We start from the raw sequence: 19,862 nt of genomic DNA, 5'->3' as shown, positions 1-19,862 counted from the left end.
TCTGTCCTGTACGATGTCTATGAGTTGGAATTGACTCAATGGCGGTGGGTAATGGCAGTGGGTACGCAGGATCATCTTGTTCTTCGCGCATGAGGAGGGCAGAGAAGAAATCGTAGATGACTGAAGAGATGTGGTGTGTTGTTTGGTGTGTCAAGTCAGTTCCGACTCATAGCAACCCTGTAAACACTGCCCGGTCCTGCGCCATCCTAGCAATTGTTGTTGTATTTGAGCCCATTGTTGCAGCCACCGTGTCAGTCCATCTCCTTGACGGTCTTCCTCTTTTTTGCTGACCCTCTACTTTACCAAGCATGATGTCCTTCTCCGGGGACTGGTCCTTCCTAATAACATGTCCAAAGTACATGAGACGAAGACTTGCCATCCTTGCCTGTAAGGAGCATTCTGACTGTACTTCTTCCAGGACAGATTTGTTTGTTCTTCTGGCTGTCCGTGGTATATTCAGTATTCTTTGCCAACACCGTAACTCAAAGACATCAATTCTTAGGCTATTTTTTAGAGCAGTTTTAAGTTTACACAAAGTCTGTGCAGAAAGTAAAGAGTTCCCGTATACCTATGCCTCCCTGTACACTGTTTCTCCCATTATTTACCTATTGCATTTGTGTGGTGCGTTTGTTACAATGCATGAAACAACACTGATACAATATTATTAAATTCCATAGTTGACATCAGGGCTTGCTCTGTGTTGTAAGCCCTGTGAATTTTGACAAATGCATAATGCCACGTGTTCACCATTATAGTATCACGCAGAAGAGTTTCAACGCCCTGGGCTCCACCTAGTCATGTCCCCATGACCCCCAGTAGTATAACCTTACTTTACAAGGCCTCACGTAGGAATGGAAATGTGTGCACGGTAAGATCACCTATGGCTTATTTTCCTATGGCCTTGAGAGTCTTGTGTAATTGGTGTGTTGTTGAAATTAAACATTAACTTTGAAATTCAAGGTCCTGTTGCACAAATAACTGAGATTTGAGTGTTTGCTTTTCAAGAGCCGTATGTAATGAGGTTTGGTTTCATTTGGCTTTACACGGGGCCCTGTTCACCTTGTAAGACAGTACCCAATCTGTGCGTGGCTAGCAGGGAACAGGGTTGACATTCTCTGTGTGTCTGGGTAGGACGTCAGTGCAATTACTTAGCAATCTTCTCGTCTAAAGCCAAGAACCCGTGGGCAACAAAGGCCGATGGATAATACACTTACATTGTGGAACAGTGCTGGAGAAGCACAATGAGAGCTTTATGACCGTGGTATCCAAGCAAGGAGCCGGAAGGTACCAGCTTCCACGCACTGTGGGGAAGGGGTGTGTGGTGAGTGGGACACATGGGAGGGGGCGTATGGGGAGGAGCTCTTGGGGTTGTCTGCTCCGCCTCATTTGAGAGCGTTTAAGCCCTTCAGAGGGCCCTCGTGGTGCTTGCTCTCAACAACGTCCTGCTTGGGAACAAAGCTTCTTGGCTGTGAATGGAGCCAGAGGCGTCATGAATAGCTAGAATGTAGGTGATGTATTTTTTTTTTTTTTGGTAAATAGTATTATCACTAGTGAGAGGGCCAAGAGGAGGGGGAAGGGGCCCTGCTTCTTTTATCATGGCGTGCCTCCTAGCAGACTGCCTAAGAAGCTTTCTGCGATTTTCAGCAGTTTTCAGAATTGTTGTATGTGGGTGTTTTTTTAAGTGGCTACACGCAATGAAATTTTAGAATATGAGTGCTGAAATGTCATCAACTTTTTTCCAGACAACATTTAATTTCCCAAGTATCAGCAAGAAATAGTGTACTTGCAGAATTAAATTTGGGGATAATAGAAACAAATATTTTGAGTAAAGGACTGCCCTGTTTTTAATGCAAGGGGTAACCTGCCAAAAACATCATCTATAATGCAGAGACTTCAAGACACGCAATGTTTGTGTAAGTTTAAAGGAATGTAAGATGTCTGTATAAAGAATATAAATTACTGATTAGATAAGGCATGCATGAGAGTGAAAAATGCCTTTTGTAGTATTCGGTGGGGATAACAGAAGAGAGTTGAGATAGGAACTATTTATTTGTTGGTGGTTCATGTAAGTCAAATGGGGATAAGTTTTTTGTGCAGTTCAAGATCCTGTGTTACACATGCCGTTGTTGTGTACCGTTGTCAATTCTGACTCAAAGTGACCCCCTGTGTCAGAGTAGACCTGCCCCATAAGGTTTCCTAGGCTGTAATGTTTATGGGAGCAGATCGCCAGGTCTTTTCTCCCACGGAGCCGCTGGTGGATTTGAACTGCTGACCTTTCACTTATCAGCTGAGTGCTTTAACCACTGTATCACCAGGGCTCCTCATATTACAAACAGAGAGGAAAATAGGAGACAAATAGGAGAGAGATTCTTCCCCCAAAGGAGGCTGACCTTTAGGAAATAAGTACATTTTAGAGAAAAGTTTGGGATGCGGGGGCGTGGAGAACATCAGAGCAAGAACCTTCTGATGTCAGTAGTTCAGATCCATGTGATGCTCCTTGGAAACCCTGTGGGGCAGTTCTGGTCTGTCCTATAGAGTCGTTTTGATTCGGAATCGACTCGATGGCAATGGGTTTGTTTGTTTGTTTTTTTTTTTTTTGGAAGTGGAAATGGTTTCTTGAAAGCTTTGAAAATCCAAGCAGGCTTTCAGATGACTAGTTTCCCTTGACTCCTTGCGACCCGACTCTTTCCAGGCCTCCCGTGAGGCAGAGCAAGGGTCACTGGACTCTTCAGACTGAAAAGATGGAAGTTAGGAGGAGATAGAATGAAAATATTTAACACCATCGGTGGGATGCGTGTTAGTTTCCTAGGGGCTGCTGTAACAAAATACCACAAGCTGGGTGGCTTCAAACCACAGAAGTTGATTCTCTCGCTGTTCAAGAGGCTGGAAAGGAAATCAGGGCGTCAGCAGGGCTGGTTCCTTTGCAGGGGTTCAGGCGGTGAATCCCTTCCATGCCTGGCTCCAGCGTCTGCTGTCTGCTGCCAGTCCTTGGCATTGCTTGGCTTCAGGCAATGTCACTGCAGCCTCCGCCTCTGCCAGCATGTGGCCTTCTCCTTTGTGCCTGTCCCTAGACTTTCCTCCTTTTATATGGACACTAGTCATTGGATTTATGGTCCACCCTAATCCATTGTGACCTCATTTTAACTTGGTTACTTCTGCGAAGGCCCTGTTTCCAAATAAGGTCACGTTCGCAGGGACCAGGGGTTAGGATTTGAGCACATGCTTTGTGGGGGATATAGTTCAACCCACAACATCATGAATAGGGTGAGAGTCTTGCCCATTAGCTTCTGGAACCTTACAAATTAGAAGCATCCCTCGCAGCTTTTGAAGTTGGTGATTTAGGACAAATTAAAGGATGTACTATAAAAAATTCCTTTTGGAACACTTAGGGAGAATCAGAGCTTTGTGTTGACGAGACATCTGTTAAGTAGGTTTTAGGATTCTCACTGTATTACACATGAGGGTGAAAGGGCAGCTGTGGAAGAAAGAAAGACTGGAAAGAAGAAAGGGGCACAGGAGGGAGAAAAGGAAGAATAGCCAGACAGCATGCAGTGAGCAAATGCCATGTGTTCCTGAGTCAAGGAGCCTGAACTGAAAATGAGCAGCATAGGCTGGTAAAGGTTATCTCTGGGTTAGCACCCGTAACACTTTCCCAGGTGGAACCAGGGGGTCTTACCCAGTTCTGCATTTGAAGTGAGCCCAGAATCAGAGTAAGGCAGCTCGGTTCTAGCGCTGACACTTCCGGGCCAGCTGACTTCTGGGCTGGTCACTTCCTGTCTTGGGGCATGTGTTCCTTGTCCATGAAAATGAGGTGCCACGGTATTTGAAGATGAGCAGGAATGTCCTATGAAGGGGCCTGGCATAGGGCCTGGAACGCCCAGCACCCCTGGGAGCATGAGTTCCCATCTGTCCTTTCTTTCTCTGCCCCCCCTCACTATGTCTTCCCTCTTTCCCCCTATTCCTGCCATCAGAAAGAGACCCTGGGACCATGGCAGGTCGGGAATTGGGCATGAATGGGCCTCATGTGACGGCCTTGGCTGCGTGAAGTTTTGATACCAAGCTGGGTTGTCTTGAAGGGCGGAGTCATCCTGAACAGGGCAGGATGCACCAGGTGATAGGATGGGGGTGAAGTCACAAAGTCTCTTGAGACTTCTGGAGAGGGAGAAAGGATCTGGCTGGAATGGTGTGAAATTGGAAACAAGGCTGTTGATTGGCTGGGACCCAGATGAACTTGGCCCACAGACACCAAGTTCAGGTTCTCTGGAACATTGTTGAACAAGGTGGTGGTGTTATCAGTTAGGTGTTTTAATATGATCTGGTGGTGTTTGAGGATTTATTCAAGATTGAAGTGACTGCTGGGGTATACCATGCCTCGAATCAAGAGCAAAGAACAGAAATGAAAGTTTTGGGGAAGAAAACACTCTACAGTGGTTGTTTATAAGTTTCTCTTTCCTTTTTTTTTTTTTGTTCTTTCTCTCTCCCTTCAGTTGAGAGGAGCGGGTGGGATCATAGAACTGTTTGAAAACCTAGTGAAAATGGATTTTCAATTTCGGAGCGTTTACAGACTCCCGAAGTCTCTGGAACCCCCGTTGAGTACTCATATAGAACTTGGTGACCCATGTTTCTAAGAGGTGAAACCAGTCTGATGGAAATATACTATTTTAGTCACTCTTCTTTTGTGTAAAAGTAATACATGTCCTTTGCAGTAAATTTTTTAAATATTAAGAGGCATACAGAAGACAATTTTAAATTACCCATGAATCCCGTCTAGTATTTGTAAACATTGAGCCACTGTTGGTGTCAAAAAGAACCTAGTTGGATGAGGAGAGGAAAGATTTTTTTGGGATAAAACATTCGTGAATTCCAGATACAAGATGTCAATCAGCCTTCGCAGAAATTGGGTTCGCACCCTGGAAGCTGTTTTTTATGGGAGGAGAGAGTAGAAGTTTATCTTTAGAACTGTGGACTTTGAGATGTTCCTGGACTAATAGGAAATGCCCTGTGGACCCCTGGATGGGTAGGACAAGAGCTGGGGAAGGAGGTCAGTTGGGTAGACATCTTTGGAGAGCCATTATTCCATCTACCACAGACAGCTTCCCAGGTGTTTTTTAGACTGTCTTGTTAAACATAAGTAATTTCTCATCAGTTGTGGGGTTTTTCCCCCATGTGTGTACTACATGTGCAGCAGATTTAAAATCAAGGCTTAAAAAAATGGCAGCTACCATTTATCGAACACTTACTGTATGCCAGCTATCTTGCTAGGAGGTTTATATGCATTACCTCGCATAACCCTAAGGCAGACACTCTCATTATCCCTATTTCAGAACAACTTGTCCCTTCTTCTGAAGTACCCTTCTCCCCACTCACCACCTGGATGATTTCTGCTTGTCCTTCAGACTCCGCTCAGGTTCTTGCCTGTACGTGCTGTGGGTATTAAGTGCCCTCCTTTATGATACAGAGGCATTGCGGGCGGTTAAGTACCACTGGTTAAGTACCATGTTGGAATTGTCTCTGCCATGGTAGCTCCAGGAGATCTGGAATCTTACTTTTTCATTTCATTTCATGTACCTAGCATAGTTACTTGCACAAATTAGGTGCACAGTAAATAGATGGATGTATAGATAGACCAAGGCGTGGGTGGCTGGCTGGATGAGTGAGCCGGTGGATGGACCATGGTTAGGCTGATGAGCAGATGTATGGATGGGTGGGTCGGCAGGTGGATGAGAGGGTGGATGGGTGGATGGTACATGGATGGATTGATGGGTGGGTAAGTGGATGAGTGGATAGAATGGATAGGTGGGCAGATGGATGGATGGGTGGATGCATGGGAGGGTGGACAGTGGGTGGATGGGTGGATAGAAGGGCAGGCAGATGGATGGATGGGTGGGCAGATGGGTGGTTGGGTACCAGCCCTGCATTTTTTGAACGGGTCCTTCTTGCTTGTCATGAACAATAATACTGTGTCGGCACATTCCATGTGCTGACATTTTATTTAAGGGTTTAGTTTATATCATAATAGGTGAAATGGCCTTTACTTATCTTTCTGTGCTGACATAGCATTTAGAATCAAGACACAAATATCTCAAAGAAAATTTGGTAACACGGGCTGGTTTACCAGTAATCCTATTTTAAACCTTGTGAGAAAGCTAAGGCGAAATAAGTTTGATTATTGTTCCTCAGATACGAGTGTCTTCAATGCACAGTGTCCTGGGAGGCTCCTGGGGCTGAGGCTGAAAGGAGGTCCAAGGAGTGGTACGGTGACTGTGGGCGCTGGGAGCGTCCATCGGCTGCGCCTTCTTCCAGCCACTTCCTCCCACCGCTAGGAGCTGCTGCAGAGTGCTCATGGGGCAGGGGGCGGGGGCCGACACACTGGGACTCGTGTATTGTTGGGGTGCATGGACTGGGAGAGGAGTAGCGAGCAACACAAAACCCAGTATTGTTGTCAGTTCTGTCTCCTGGCAACCCCATGTGTGCAGAGTAGACCTCGGCTCCGTAGGGTTTTCAAGGCTGTCACCTTTTCAGAAGTAGATCGCCAGGCCTTTTTTCTGAGGTGCCTCTGGGTGGGTTTGAACTGCCAACCTTTCAACTACTAGTTGAGTGCCTCACCGTTTACCCCACCCTGGGACTCCTTTTTTTCATAGCAACACGTAAGCCTGACTGACAAACACGTGAGGTGCATTTGTTTGGAATCGAACCTGGGTCTCCCGCATGAGGGGTGTCAGTTCTATCACATTACCGCCACAACATGGAATACATGTGAAACTGAGCTCTTTTGGGAAAACTTGCTTTAATATAAAACTAATAAGCAAGCAACACTAACCCCAGGGTCGTCTCAGGTGTGTTTTCCCTGAGAAGTTACTTGGTGTACAGAGGTTAATGGGAGCACTGGTTTTCATTCACAAACCAAGCTTCTTCCAAGTGGATTACAGAATAAGTAACGGAGATTATTCCCCAAGCTCTGGCTCCCATTTGTTGCTTTAGGGAAGACATTCACTTCTCCTGGCCTTCAATTAGCTACGGGCCAATTGAAGCTTTCCATTCCAGACTTCTCTGCTAGGTAATTATAAAGCCGATGCTAGATAGTTCAGGATAACAAGGCAAAACGCAAGCTTGGAATGTTTTAGGACCGATTCCAGCATTCCACGTAGCTTTGTTCCAGCGTAGCGCAGAGCACAGAACATTCTCTTTTGTACACAGAGCACATTCACATACATCATCCCAGGAATGGTCAACGGCAACCGTAGGAAAAAGACTGGGGCAGGGATCTGGCGGGTTTGCTTTTACGTCTTAATTTGTAACTGTGTTTTCCCCCTTATATTTATTTATGCCCACATGGGTTCAGGAAATGCAGACCCAGGGCTCGTGACTGCTGGCTTGTTTACTTGTGGGTTTGGTCTTGTGACTTCACACTGTTCAGATGGAACAGTTTGAAGGCAAAGATTTGAGGGTTACAGGGTGTGGGGCTGGAGAGCAGAAAGAAGACCGGGGAGACAGGGCCACAAGGCACCCCCAGGCTAAAGGAGGGTAGGAGTTACTGAATCAATTAGAATGCCAAATGGAGGAAATATGGACAAAGATGTAACATGGGCATCTAAAGTCCTAGGCAGGGCAGGGAAGCAAAGTCTTATCCAAAAAGCATTTTGGAAAGCAGTTCCTGCCTTCCGACTGGGGTGTGATCCACACAGGCGTAAGTGCATGGTCTCTTTGTCCCCTGTGACTCCATGCCCCGGCCTGGGGACTGCTTCCCTGGGAGGATCGCAGCCCTGTAGAAAGCCACCCCTCTGTTCCTTCACACCTGCCCATGGTGACTGCACAGGAGCTCACCTTGTAGCTTGGTAACAAGTTGGGAGCCTCCGCAGCTCTTCTCAGATGGAGAGTCTTCTGTAGCTCTTGCTGATTCGAGAGCCTGCCTGGCTCTTTTATCCCCTTGTCTGACTGCTGTCTTCAAAGCCTGCACCCTTGTCGGTTGACCTTGGTTTAGTTGTTGTTGTTTTTAATTGTAAAATATGTATAAGAAAACAGTGGCCGTTGCAAGCGTTCTTACATGTATGGTTCAGTGATGATGCAGTTACGTCTGCCATGTTGTGTGACCATCGGCACCACTCGTTCCAGATGTTTAGCCGAGCTTAAACAAAAACTCAGCACCCCCTTCAGCAATAATGTCCCCTTTTCCTCTCCCCCCACGCATTTGTCTGTTCATGGGTTGATGGACGCTTGGATTGTTTCCACCTATTGGCTATGCAAGTAATGCTGCAATGAACTTTGGCGAACAGGTATCTCTTTGAGTCCCTGTTTTTAAGTCTTCTGTGTGTGCACCCAGGAGTGGAGACCTGGGCTTAGTTTTCACATGTTTGTGTCTTTCTCCTGAAGTCAGTCTGAACACAATGAGATATGCATTTTTTCTTTGAGACTCTCCCAGCCATGCTTCGTTTCTGCTACATTTTGGGTTGATTCCCCTGCACAGAGCGGGCTGAGAGGATATTAACACGTACTGGTGAGGCCAACCAAAAACCAAACCCGTCGCTGTTGAGTTGATTCCAACTCATACGACCCTATAGGACAGAGTAGAACTGCCTCATAGGGCTTCTAAGGAGTGGCTGGTGGATTCAAACAGGGGGTAAATACCACTTAAATTCATGCTATTTCAGTTTGCAGAGTCACTGTTTACAGCAAGCCTCCACCCGCCACTCTTCAAATCATCTTTGCCTTCCTTAAATTCTTGCAGCCTCTTTTGGTTCCTCGTTTATTTAAGGTACATTCCTCTTGACCCTAGAACCAAATTCTAAAATACCGGGTCTTAGATGCTCGTTTACTCTAATGAGACCTAGCCTGGTGCCTTTTGTGATACAGGTTTTGTCAACTTTTCTGCCTTTAATGGGGGAAGTCAAATGTCTTGATTAAACCTATGTGTTTAACCTGTGTTAGAAATATAAATATACGTCACCCATCAATTGTGAATATCCCCTGAGGAAGGTACTCCCTAGAAGAGGTCGTTGTGCCATTCTTGGCAAGGGATGGTGGAGTGAATAAGTATCGTTGCATAAGTGGTTGATATAAGCTGCCGTAAGGCTGAAGGCCGGCTTCGCGCAGCTGAGCGTGTGGAGTGGATGAGGCCATCTCTGGTGACCGATGAAGGCCCTGGCTCTGTTGATGCCTTCCTTCTCTACTTCCTTGCTGCCTAGACCCCTTCAACATCATTCACGTTTAGGAACTTTGGAAAATGGCAGCAAATACAGGCAGTCTCTTTATTCTGGGTGAAGGCAAGGCAGTACCATTGTAGCAGTTTTCCTTTGCTATTTTCTGTTTATGTTGACATTTTATATTGTTATTAGCTGCCATTGAGCTGGCCCCAAACTCATGGCAACCTCATATCATACCCATGGAATGGAACACTGCCTGGTCCTCTGCCATCTCCATGGTGAGCTGTGGATTAGACCATTGTGCTCCTTAGGTTTTTCATTGGCTGATTTTCAGAAGTAGATTGCCAGGCCTTTCTTCCTAGTCTGTCTTAATCTGGATGCTCTCGTGAAACCTGTTCAGCCTCACAGCAACAGGCAAGCCTCCACTGACAGACAGGTGATGGCTAAGTATGAGATGCACTGGCCGGGAGTGGAACCTGAGTCTCCCACATGCAAGGAGAGCGCTGCTACCGAATCACCACCGCCTCATTTTTGCATTAGAACTCTGAAATCGTTGTGCCTAGAAAGGACTGTTGAGGGATCTAAGGCCCACCGAAGCTAAGCTCCCTCCGGAGATAACTGCCAGGACTGGAAATCCCACGTGGTTCTAAGTTTTCCTGCCTTCCCTTGGACTCACAGACCTGGTAGATACACACACATAGGACCACGTTGCCATTGTCTGTCTGTGAGGTTACTTTTCTCTTACATACTTTTCCGCCTTGAAATGTGCTTGTTTTAATCTTCCATTAAAAAAGATAATTTAAAATAGCACTATATTCAGTCACTATGAGTCGAAATCGACTCGACAGCAACGGGTACATGCAGTTACTGTAAACGTTTACTATAAACAGTCGTCTTTAGTCAGAGATGAGTGCGTAGCTGGCTGCCAGAATTCATTTCCCACAGAATCAATGTTTTAAGTGGTTTTTAGGCTCTTGTATCTATTCGTCTCAATCTGTTTAAGTTACAAATATTCTGGAGTCCCACACAGTTGAAATGAAAAAGGAAAACTGTACTGTGAGTCCTGGCTTCCTCTTACGCAGTATGTAATACATTCAAATATTTCCAGATGCATTAAAAAAAAAAAAAAAAAAAAACGCTCAAACCAGTTGTGTTGAATTGATGCCGACTCACCGCGACCCTGTAGGACAGGGTAGAAGAGCCCCACAGGGTTTCCAAGGCTGTAATCTTTACGGAAGCAGGCTGCTACACCTTTCTCCCGTGGAGTGTCTGCTGGGTTCGAACTGCTGACCTCTCGGTTAGCAGCCACGCACTAACCACTGCTCCACCAGTACTCCTTAGATGCGTTTGAAGGCTGCATAAGCCCCAGAAATTCACAGGGAAGCACGTCAGAGCCAGGCGCTGCTTTAGGTCTGCTTCCCGCTCTGGCAGCACCAAGCAGCTCCTCCCCTCCCGCTTCCACTCAGACCTGACCTCCACTCAGACCTGACCGCCAGAATCCAGGTGGAGGAGGACAGAAGTCGAGTGGCAGCACCAAGCAGCTCCTCCCGTCCCGCTTCCACTCAGACCTGACCTCCACTCAGACCTGACCGCCAGAATCCAGGTGGAGGAGGACAGAAGTCGAGTGGCCCAGCAGTGGCCTGAAAATTCCGTCTCCTTCAGGTTCTCTCAGGCATGCCCCTGGGGACATATCCTTGGGTACACGTGCCTTCTCTTGAGAGTTTAAATTCTGAGGCTTCTGTTTCCATGTTCATGTTGACATTAGTGTCAGGATATTCCAGGTAGTCTGCATGACCAGGACCCTTTTGGGTAGGGGTGTATCAGTGTCAGTGGTGATAATGTCATTGTCCCTGGCTGGGAGAAGGAGTCCCTGAGTGGCGCACATGGTTAAGTACTTGGGTACTAGCCCAAAGGTCGGTGGTTTGAATCTACCCAGAGGTGCCTGGGGAGACAGCCCTGGCAATCTCCTGAAAAATCAGCCGCTGAAAACTGTGGAGCACGGTTCTACTCTGACACACACGGGGTCGCCTCATTTAGAACCAGTTCCAGCTGGTTCTTTCTGGGAGCAAAGATGAAGTGCAGGGCTCACACGTAAGTAAAACTCTCTCACTGTACCAGATTCAAAGACATCGGGGTGCGGAAGAAACACGGCTCTGCGTGCCACTGCTGGAAGAACAGGGACGTGTGAAATGACTCCACTATGGTGCTCAGGAAACAATAGTCACTGAGCCCAAGGGAAGTTACAGACGGTGGCTGCGACCTTGTCGGAGCGAGAGTAACAGTTACTCTAAGCAAAGCCACGTCACCTGCACCTGTCCCGTTAAATAAACACTGGCTTTAGAGTTCTGTCTGCATATAACTGGCCAACGTGTTTTGTGTTCGTTAGCCTAAAACCAGAAAAAAAATACCCAGCTACTGAGTCAACTCCGACTCATGGCAACCGCATGTGAGTCAGAGTAGAATGGTGCTGCAGAGGGTTTTCAGTGCCCGATATTTTGTAAGTAGACAGCCAGGCCTTTCTTCCAAGGCGCCTCTGGGTGCATTTGAACCACCAACCATTGGGTTAGTAGCCGAGTGTGGTAACCATTTGCACCTCTCAGGGACTCCTTTGTAGCCTAAGAGCTATAAAAATAAGGAAATCAGACAAGTTTTGTATTTGGACATATTTAACAATAGAATAAAAAGAAATCTAAGCCACATGTTGTATAATTGCGTTTACATGAAACACCCAGAATAGACAAATGCATGGAAACAGGATTAGTGGTTGCCTAGGGCTTGGCGGGGGTGGGGGGGTGGTTGAATGGGCAGTGACTGTTAAGGAGCACAGGGCTTCTTTTTGGGGTGATGGAAATGTTTTGCAGTTAGTGGTGATAGTTGCACAACTTTGTGAATTTACTGAAAACCACTTAACAGTATACTGTAAAAGAGTAAGCTATAGTATGTGGATTATGTTGCAGTTAAAAAAACCTGAGTCAATTTGGGAAATCTACAAGAAATTATTTAAAATGGGTCTGTGCATTACTCAAGTCTAAAAAATACAGCTCCAGCTCAGAGATAACAAACTCTGTAAAAAAAAAAAACCCAGATAATAAATATTTGAAGCTTTGCAGGCCGTATGGTCTCTGTCACTGCTACTCAGCTCTGCCATTATAGCACAGAAGTAGCCATAGACAACACATAAGTGATTGGGTGTGGCTGTGCATCAATAAAACTTTATTGACAACAGCAGGCGGCAGGCTGCTTTTGGCAGCTTGCCAGCCCCTACTCCAGCTCCCACTGCCTTCACCTCCAGAGAACCACACATGCACTTCCTCACTAGGCAGAGATGGAGCTGTGGCTAGCCACAGGTGGGGGCAGAGCAGATAGTGGCCAGAGCCCCCTGGTCCTCCAGCAGTGGTGCAGAGCAGGGGGGGGCCCAGGCAGAGGGAGTACCCAAGGGAGGCTTACAGAGCATCTGTGCCTCAGAGAGGATGGGAGGGAAGGTGGACCTGCAAGTGAGGACCACACAAAAGTCTGGGAGTGAACTCTAGAAACCACTGATGGCCTTGTCCAGGGGCAGTGTTCATGCCTACGGGCTGACAACAGCCTGTCATCTTGAGAATGTGCAATATCTGTGCAACGGAAAAGCCACCTGAAATGCTGACACTTGGCTGCTTTTGTTTTTTGCACGTTAATAATTAGTGTTGTTTAACTTTTACAACTTTTTGTTCGGAATATATACAACAAAACATACATCAATTCAACAGTTTCTGCTTGTACAATTCAGTGACATTGATTACATTATTCAAGTTGTGCAACCATTCTCACCCTCCTTTTCTGAGTTGTTCCTTTCCCATTGAAATAAACTCACTGTTGCCTAAAGTTCCCATTGAATCTTTCGAGTTGCTGTTGTCAGTTTGATCCCATATACATAGTTCTTCAAAAGAGCCCTATGCTGAAGGCAGGCATTCTTTACTAAGTAAGCTAACTTATTGTTTGGTTTAAACAAGATTTCAGGGGATATTTTTGGTTTAAGTCTTAAAGATTATCTCAGGGCAGTAGTTTCTGAACTTCATCCAGCCTCTATGGCTCCAGAAATTCTGGAGTCCGTGAGAACTTTAAATTCTGTTCTTCATTTTCCCCCTTTTGATCAAAGATTTGTCTATAGTAATGGTAGCAGGGCACCATCCAGTTCTTCTGGTTTCATGGCAAAGGAGGCAGTTGTTCATGGAGCCACACATTCCATATCCTCCTCTTAGTCTTGACTCTCCTTGTTGCTCCAGGAAAATAGAGACATATTGTTGAATCATGGATGGCTGATCTGGCCACTTTAAAATACCACAGATGTCAAGTACTCAAGGAGAAAGTTGTCAGTTATTAAGGAACATGTAATACCAACATTTAGGTCTCTCAGTCTGCTTTTGAAATTAAGGAATTCCTCTATTTATTTTAAGCTCTTAAGCCATTTTCAAAGGTTACATTACAGAGAGGGTTGCATGCTCCAGTGAATGTTGGTGAAAATGAATAGGCGAGACTAGACAAGGGTGAACCAATAAGGAGCAGTAGAGACTGTGGCCAACAGAGAGCACTTGTTACAGCCAGCTGGAGGTGTAGGAGCCCAGTGATATGCAGATTTTCTTAAAGACAAGCCAGAAATAGAGATTTTTACATGAATCTTTCCAAATGTTAAAATGTTGATCAGTAGCCCCAGAGGTTTTTAAACCTTGGCCAAATCAAACATCTCTGGGCTGGGGGAAGTCCATAGGCTACCTGTTTCCATCTGCTGCATTTAAACCTAATTTAGTATGAAATACGAGTCTGTCGGTTTGTCGTACTGTGGGGACTTGCGTGTTGCTGTGATGCTGGAAGCTATGCCACCAGTATTTTAGATACCAGCAGGGTCACCCATGGAGGACAGGTTTCAGCTGAGCTTCCAGACTAAGACAGACTAGGAAGAAGGAGCCGGCAGTCTACTTCTGAAAAGCGCTAGCCAGTGAAAACCTTATGAATAGCAGCGGAACATTGTCTGATATAGTGCAGGAAGGTGAGCCCCCCAGGTTGGGAGGGACTCAAAAGATGACTGGGGAAGAACTGCCTCCTCAAAGTAGAGTCGACCTTAATGACGTGGATGGAGTAAAGCTTTTGGGACCTTCATTTGCTGATGTGGCACGACTCAAAATGAGAAGAAACAGCTGCAAACATCCAGTAATAATCGGAACCCAGAATGTAGGAAGTATGGATCTAGGAAAATTGGAAATCATCAAAAATGAAATGGAACACATAAAGATTGATATCCTAGGCATTAGTGAGCTGAAATGGACTGGTACTGGTTATTTCAAATTGGACAATCATATGGTCTACTGTGCTGGGAATGACAACTTGAAGAGGAATGGTATTGCATTCATCGTCAAAAGCAAACATAGACCCCCCCATGTCCACCAAGCCACATGTTCGAATCCCTCTCCTGACTACTGTCGAGTTGTCTACCAAGGCTGGGTCTCCATGTTTTGTGATTTTAATGATATACTCCCTTGTGCAGCACATGAAACTAAGTAGGATTGTATGTGGTCTTGAGTGGTAGAACCAGGAAGGAGTGAAGGAACTAGATAAAGCTCCTATGGAAGAACAGGGTTATGGGGGAGCAGGCTAGCTTTCTTCTGCATTTGGAAGAATCTGATAAAGATTCCTGAGACTTGAACCCACCAGCCGCTCTGCAGAAGAGAGATGGGGCATTCTGTTTCCATAAAGATTTACAGCCTTGGAAACCCTGTGGGGCAGTTCTTCTCTGTTGTGTAGGGTGGGTATGCGTCAGAATGCCCTCCGTGGCAGTGGGTTTGGTTTGGTTTTTGGTACTGTGTGTTCCCTTGGAGGACAGAAATGGGAATAGGGTGCATTAGAAGGAAGCAGGTGCTGGCCTAACAGAAGGAAGGATTTCGTAGGGACTGGTCGAGTCAGGGGTTAGACCAGAGGTGGAATCTGGGCCACTGCCTGTTTTTTGTAAATAAAGTTTTATTGGCATATAGCCATGCCCATTTGTTTACATATTGCCTGTGGCAGCTTTCCTGCTAAAACGGTAGAGTTGAATAGTTGCAATGCAAACCATATGCCTCATGAAGTCTAAAATATTTACCGTCTGGCTCCTTACAGAAAAAAATTGCTGACCTTTGCATTCAGTTAGGGTGGTACAAACAGTTAATGTGCTTGGCTGGTAACCAAAAGGTTGGAAGCGCACATCTACCCAGAGATGCTTCGGAAGAAAGGCCTGGCAATTTACTTCCAAAAAATCAGCCACTGAAAACCCTACTCTACCACAAGCCACCATGAGTCGGCATGGACTTGACAGCAACTGGTCTAATGGTTTTGGTTTAGCTCAGAGATGGAAGGAATGGTCTCAAATTAGTGTGCTTCTGGGTCTGGGAACCTGGGGGCGAAGGGCGATCTGTCAGGATGGTTTCAAAGTGGCTCCTTTGTAGGTTTCTATGGTGTTTTTGCTCAGTGATGACCATTTCTCTGTCATTTTGATTTCACTTGTCTCCAGTGTGGTTGTTTTACTCTGGGGAGTTTGCTCAGTCCTCCCAAGTAGGGCTGGCTGTGGCTTGCTTAGTCCTCCCAAGTAGAGCTGGCTGTGGCATGCTCACGGTATGAAATGTCGGCAAGCTCAGGACGCTGTAAACGCGCCTTTGTGATGTTTTTGCTTGCTTAGGGACAGCATGGGTCAGGGGAAGGTGTCCTTGGACCACAGGAGCCTAACATGCTGCTCAGTTAACATGAAATGACTCTTGGGAAAAGGTTCCTGGCTTCTCCAAGACTCCCAGAGGTGAGGAGGCTCAAGGCCGATTACTTTGTTCTGTTCCTTTTTTGTATCTGTAGAATTTTTCAAGGGCACTTATACTCAGAATGTGTTGTGTCAAATTACATACAAGTGCGGGTTTGTATGTAATTTATTACAAGTATTTACTGCTGAAAGTCTTAATAATATCAACACACCGCAACCTGTGAAAGATCTGAGCCTTTTATTTGTGCCTAACTCTAAGAAACATTGCTATATAAAAGCCCAAATTATAGGCTATGGGCGGCTGTTTTAATATTATAAATAAAAGCACTCTGTTTAGAAAGACTTCACTGAGGGTCTCCTTTAAGAGTGGATTTGTAGAGCACACCCAGTGCCAGCACCTTGGTTGCGAAATCCATTTCTCAGTAGTAGGAGCCAGGGTTCCTGGGAGAAATGGCTGATTCTGGAGCCAGGGCAGAGAATATTCAAGATGAACATGGACCCTTGTAGTGCCAGGACGTGAGGAAATTCTCCAACAAACCAACAACAACAGAGTTATATTGGCTTTTGACCCGATATATAAAATAAATATCTGTAAGCCCATACTGATATAAATGACTGAACAAATTAAAAATGAGGGAAAGAGATTTCCCATGTAGAAGAATTTCAAGTCATTTATGTAGATGTCCCACCCTCAAGGAGGGCCCGCATAAATCTCCTCCTAAAGAGTGCAGTACGGGAAGGGGGGAAGTGAGTAACTTTCAGTGGAGAGTCCTGACAAACACTACCTTAGCCAGGTGATCAAGGTCAATGTCAAATACATAAATCATACTGGTAGCATGTGCCCTTGCTGTGATGTGAGGAGAGGGTCACTTTATTTCTGTAGTCTTCTTCTCTAAACCCAGAAGCTGCTGTTGGTAGTTGGTATCGAGTTGGCTCTGAGTTGTGAGACCCTGTGTATAACAGAACAAAATGTCGTTCAGTCATATGCCTTCTTCGTGATCCTTGGTGTGCTCAAGTCCATTGTCGTGGCCACTGTGTATTTTGAGTGCCTTCCAACCTAGAGGGCTCATCTTCCAGCACTGTATCAGACGATGATCTCTTCTGATCCTCCAGCACCGTATCGGACGATGATCTCTTCTGATCCTCCAGCACCGTATCGGACGATGATCTCTTCTGATCCTCCAGCACCGTATCGGACGATGATCTCTTCTGATCCTCCAGCACCGTATCGGACGATGATCTCTTCTGATCCTCCAGCACCGTATCGGACGATGATCTCTTCTGAGCAACAGAATTTTCAGAAGTAGATCGCCAGGCCTTTCTTCCTAGTCTCTGTTAGTCTGGAAATGCCACTGAGACCTGTCCATTGTGGGTGACCCTGATGGTATTTGAAATACTGGTGGCAGAGCTTCCAGCGTCACAGCAACACGTAAGCCACCACAGTAGGACAGACTAACAGGTGGTGGGAAACCCACATGACTCCAGTCTAATCCTGCGAAAAACATCAGACAAATCCCACATGCGGGGCATTCTACAAAATGCCTGACCCGTCCTCTTCAAACTATCAAGGTCATCAAACACAAGGAAGCTCTGAGAAACTGTCACAGCCAAGAGGAGCCTAAGGAGACCTGAGACTAAGTGTAATGTGGTGTCGGGGGGAGTGGGGAGGGGATTCTGGGACAGAAAAGGGACACTGGGGGAAGCTGAGGAAATCTGAGTAAAGTATGGACTTTAGTTGATAATCTATCAATTTCGGTTCATTAGTCATGACGCGTATCAGCGTAATATAAAATGTTCTGCTACTGTTCACGAGGTTTTCACTGGCTAATTCACTTCAGAAGTAGACTGCCAGGTCCTTCTTCCTAGTCTCTATTGGTCTGGAGGCTCAGCTGAAACCTGTCCGCTGGGGGTGACCCTGCTGGCATTTGAATTGGCCTAGCATCCAGGGCCACAGCAACACGTAAGCCCCCACAGCACGACAAACTGAGAGATGTGTGGGGGTAGTAGGGAACACTGGGTAGGAGGTATATGGAAACTCTCCAGACTATCTTCCCAATTTGTCTGTAGGCCTAAAACTGTTCTAAAAATAAAACGTTTATTTAAAAATGAATTTTTTTTTTAATAATATTGTGTTTTTGGTGAAGGTTTACATAGCAGTTTAGGTTCCCATTCAACAGTTTCCACACAAGTTGTTCAGTGACATTGGTTACATTCTTCACAACGTGTGAACATTTTCGCTGTTTCCACCCTGGTTGTTCTATTTCCATTCATCTAGTCTCCCTGCCCCACTTCCATTTAAGAATGAATTCTTATCATGCATTTTAAGTTGTTCAGTTTATAAATATTAGGAATGCCTCCTTTTGGCAGGAAGCGTCATGAAATATTTCATCAGCCCCCAGCACTCCTTGGGTGCGTGTGATGGGTGCAGCCTTGCGTGGCACGGCGAGGATTAGGGATATGGAGATAGCACGAGGTGGGATGGTGCGCTCTTAGTGACAGGAGCCTTGACCTGGTGAAACAGTATGTGAAAAAAAGTAGTGGGAAGGATGTGGACTCAGGAGTCCAAGACGCAGAGACAAATCCTCGTCCTGCATCTCAGTGTGATTACATCAGACCAACCAAACTCGCTAACCTCGCCTGCCTTCAAGATGGGGATAGCAAGAGTCACATTTCCTCCAGGCTTGCTTAAATGCTTAGTGGATCTAGCATCGATGTGTCCAGCACAGTGCCTACGATCAAGTTAAACCAACCAATTGCCGTCAAGTCAACTGCAACTCACGGCAAACCCATGTGTGTCAGAGTAGAAATGTGCTCCACAGAGTTTTCAGTGCCTGATTTTTTGGAATTAGATAGCCAGGCCTTTCTTCTGAGGTACGTCTGGGTGGACTCGAACCTCCAACCTTTCGGTTAGCAGCTGAGCATAGTAAACATTTGTGCCACCAGGGACTCCTAGGATTAAGTAGCTGTGTTTTAAAGAAGTGTGTGTGAGGGGGGATCAAGTAGGTGTGGTTTTTTTTTGTTGTTTGTTTTAAAGTCACCGTAACCGAAATAGCAGTAATAAAGGAGATATTACAAGGTAGCACCGGATTTTTTGTTAAATGAGCAAGAGCCGGGAAAAATTGCTGTGAATTTAGAAGAGGTTGCTAGAAGCAGGTTGGAAAAAGAAAATCCGGCCTGTGGCTAAGGGCAGGACGTGAAAGGGTCAGACATTCTGTGTGCGGGGAGGGTGCTTCCCATGGGGAGGGAGAGGCCTTGGGGCCGCACGGGAGTGGAGGTGGTGCCCAGGGACTTTAAATACGGCCATTGTGAAAGGGACCCATTGTGAAAGGGACGACTTGAGTAAGTCAGGGTCAGCCCCCTGACCCTTTGTCTTCTTCCCTGAGTGCCTTGTACACAGTAAAGTTCCGGAAACTCTTGGTTAGTTGGTTGATGGATGACATTCCTAATGAGTGTGTAATAACCCCAGGCATATAGATAGATGTCAAATGGGCTATTGAATTTTTTCTTTTCTTCATTATTCCTCTGATTTTATTGTGATTGTGGAGTTGAATCACGTATTGTACACATTGTCTGGTTATCTAGCAGTAGAGTTAAATGGATAAAGCTGCAGAAAATGAGTGCACTGCTTTGCTTTTCCGTATTATCTCCTTTTAAATGATGAAAAGAAAGACAGACACCCAAGCCTTTTGGAGTTTAGAAAGATCACCCTTTTGGGGGTTCAGCTTTGAAGTCCCAGAAGTGTGGCTGAGGTCAGGCGTTCCCTATGAAATGACATAAAACATGACCGGAGCCTTCAGTCTCCGAGGTTTCAGTTGATGGGCTTGTGGGAGCTTGTCAGTCGGAAGGCATAGGCACAGACAGGCAGCTGGTGGTGGTGGAGTCGTTGGGATCCCGGGCTGCAGCAGCTGTGTCTGTGCCCCCAAAGCACATTCGCAGGCTGGGTGAGCTGCGCACCCCCGAGTCTAAGG

At 46.0% G+C, this 19,862-nt stretch overlaps 1 protein-coding gene across 1 annotated transcript in view; it reads left to right on the top strand.

Moving 5' to 3' along the window:
• The window catches only part of LOC135227219 (protein Shroom2-like), a 141,062-nt gene that overhangs the window by 105,616 nt on the left and 15,584 nt on the right, over positions 1-19,862 (top strand). The gene's annotated exons all lie outside the window — the stretch shown is intronic.

Source organism: Loxodonta africana, chromosome Y (assembly GCF_030014295.1).
Source record: "Loxodonta africana isolate mLoxAfr1 chromosome Y, mLoxAfr1.hap2, whole genome shotgun sequence".
NCBI lineage: Eukaryota > Metazoa > Chordata > Mammalia > Proboscidea > Elephantidae > Loxodonta > Loxodonta africana.
The sequence above is the reverse complement of the archived record's forward strand: the minus strand, read 5'-3'. Positions and strand labels throughout refer to the sequence as shown.